The sequence below is a fragment of the Cornus florida genome, unplaced genomic scaffold (assembly GCF_030987335.1).
Source record: "Cornus florida cultivar Cherokee Brave unplaced genomic scaffold, ASM3098733v1 CherokeeBrave_3.0.0_Hap2_Chr10, whole genome shotgun sequence".
Lineage (NCBI taxonomy): Eukaryota > Viridiplantae > Streptophyta > Magnoliopsida > Cornales > Cornaceae > Cornus > Cornus florida.
Window position 1 is genome coordinate 10,533,177 of NW_026775580.1, and position 3,180 is coordinate 10,536,356.

Here is a 3,180-nt window from a genome sequence, read left to right on the forward strand (position 1 = left end):
AACTACCCAAAGCCGTTAACACTTTATCCTCAAAAGCAGAGTTCCTAAGAAGAGCTTGAGAGTAAGATTGAGAGTTAGACGCTTGAGGATTGGAAGATTGGTTCACATTGAAAGGAGGGTAGGAAGGACGATATCCTTAAGAATTTTCATTTTGAAGGTGAGGGGGCACATACTTTTCATTGAGGATTTTGAACTTGTGGAGGGTTTGCACCAGCTCCTTGATTCCTCCAAGAAAACTTAGGATGTTCCCTCCATCCCGGATTGTAAGTGTTGGAATAGGGGTTGTTCCTCGGATGAACTGTGACATTTCCTTGCTCTTGTTGCTCACTTTGAAAAGCATGTCCAATGGTACTGATAAGTGCTCAAATGTTGCACATTTTAGCATCTAAGTTAGGGTATTTTAGTCCTTTCATCTATATTACTTTCCCGTTTTAGTTCTAATTTGTGTTTTTGTCAATTTTAGGTCAATAAGGTTCAAATGGACTAAAGGGGGTTATTAAAGCTTTTTTGGAGTCAAGAAAATGCATCAAGAAAATCCAGAAAAAGTCAAAAAATGCCAAAGCAACAGGTGGCGATCAATAGCATAATTGTACGATCGATCGCCAGCCACATTATCATTCGCAGCCACGTCAATAAGGAATAAGGCCGCCACATCATCACTCGCAAAATTGGAGATCGATCACAGATTTCCTGTGATCGATCATAGTGCCACATCAGTGCCAACTCAGTAGATAAGGTTGCCACATCACAGGATAAGCATGCCACATCATCAACGATCGATTGTAGATTCGGCGATCAATCACCAAAATATGCGATCGATGGTAGATTACCTGGCACTGAACTGTTTTATTCCCGCGTTCGCCCAAACTTCACCTACCAAAGGGCTACGAGAGTGAACCAATTAGGGGCTCATTTTTTGACTTGTTTAGCACTCCAAGGAGCTTATATAAAAGGAAAAATGAACCATTTGTAAAGTTATCTTTCATTTTATATTTTATATTATAGTAGATAGAATTAGTCTTCTCTCTAGAAAAGTTAGAGATTAGGGTTAGAAGAGAAAAGGAGAGTGGAGGCACCAAGAACACATCTCAAGATCTATACACACACACTCTCTCTCTAAAATTCAACAAAGAATAAGAAGAAAAAGATGGAGCCATGTTTGGGGATAGCCCTTAAAGGTTTCAAGATCACATCCACCTCCTCCATGCTTTACTAGATTTCTCCTTGGGGCTTGGATGAGCCCCAAGTTTGCAATCTAAACCCTTTTTCTTTAACTTTTGGGGATTTATTTCTTGTGATTAATGTTATAGCCTTGTGTGTAAAATGAATCTTGGGTTCTCCTTTGATTTTTATGGTTTAATTCTTCCTATTGATTCTCTATATGATTACATGTTGTCTTATGTGCGATTATTTGAAAATTGATCTCTACACTAATTTTTCTATGTTAATTGCATATCTATATGTGGTTGATTGAGAATCTAGTAATTGCTATGCATGGTTTTCATTGAATGGATTTGTCACTTAATTTGATGGATTATGCTTAGGCTTAATGGGTTGTGCTACATATTAGCTTATTTGTTGTTAGGTAGATAATCTATGCTTGAATTTGATATGCCATGACTTATTATTGCAAATTCCATGATTTTCTAGATTAATGTGTGCTACAATTGTTACAAGTTTGATGGGTCATGCTTAGACTTGATGGGTTGTGCTACACTTAGTTTACTTGTTGGTTAGGTAGACAATTCACACTTGAATTTGATGGTCCATGCTTAATATCGCAATAGGTAGTCACATTTTTTCATAAGAATGTTTTCCCCAATTAGTTGAAAGTATGTGGTTTGGTGAACGAACTTGGTGGTGATTCCAACGCCCTAAGCCTCTCTTCTCATCTCTTAAACCCTTATCTCACTTAGTTTATTTTAATTGCATTTTATGTTAATTGAAATTTAGAATAGTTAAACAAACCCTCTCTTTGCAATCTTTTGATCCACTAGAGTCAAAATTTCAACTACATATTTAATCCCAGTGGACAATCCCTACTCGCTATACTTCATTAGTAGTAGTAGTGGTTTTATAAATGTAAATTTTACTTTCTAAGCTTCCAAAACCACATTCATATTTTGACCTTGTGAAGTGACCTCTCGCATAAAAAGTCAATTTTCTATCACATAGAAGAAGGCTTGTCAGGGACAATTAGAAGTAGTTTGAGTTAAGCTAGAGCATGTCATGCACATTTCTTGATGAGAATGAGGAGAGGAAGATGATTGATTTGCCAAGTTTTGATTTAACAAGAATTGATTAAACCTTTGTGTTAAAGTTTTAACTTCGGCGGCAATTTCATTTGAGCTCTCTACTTGGCACAAGTTTGTGTTCTTCTCCCCTCCAACATTGGAATTTTGGGCTAGGTGAGAGGATAGAGACCTATGCATTAAGTTTTCACTTATATTTTCAAATAAGTGCCAAATGTTATCCTCATGCTTTTCCAAATAAGTACCTCCACATGAAGCATCCACCATTCCCTTGTGGGTATCGGATAAGCTCTCGTAGAAGCATTGAACTAATTGCCACTTTGGAACTTCATGATGTGGACATTTCCGTAGTAAGTCATTCAAGCGCTCCCATGCTTCATGTAGGGGTTCTCCATCCCCTTAAGAAAACTCACGAATGGAAGTTTGCATGGAATTGGTTCGACTTGCGGGGTAATACTTTTTTAAAAATTCTTATTGCATTTGAGCCTAAGATGTTATGATATTAGCCCCCAAGTTGTTAAACCAATATTTAGCTTTATCTCAAAGAGTGAAAGGGAAAACCTTTATCCTTAGAACTTCTTCCAGCACATCCGTGATTTTCACAGTGGAACACACTTCCAATAACTCATTCAAATGTTTTTATGGTTCCTCATTGCTCAACCTAAAGAAGAGTGGGCATATTTGAATAGTGGAAGGTTTAATTTCATAATGATTTACCCTAAAATTAGGAAGTCAGATGCAAATCGGGCATTGTATTCATTAGGAACTTGTTGCTCTACATGAGCTTCGAGACGAACTTGACTTAGAAGAGGTAGTGGTACAAAAATTGGTCTTGGCATTCCAAGAGGGACTTGCATAAGAGGTGGTTGTTGCACATAAGGTGGTATCACATTATTAGGTTGTTGCACATTATTAGGATGATACATGC

At 37.2% G+C, this 3,180-nt stretch overlaps 1 pseudogene; it reads left to right on the plus strand.

Moving 5' to 3' along the window:
- Nucleotides 1–2,577: 2,577 nt before the first annotated feature.
- On the plus strand, nt 2,578–2,675 carry LOC132280320 (small nucleolar RNA R71; annotated as a pseudogene).
- The last annotated feature ends 505 nt before the right edge of the window (nt 2,676–3,180 follow it).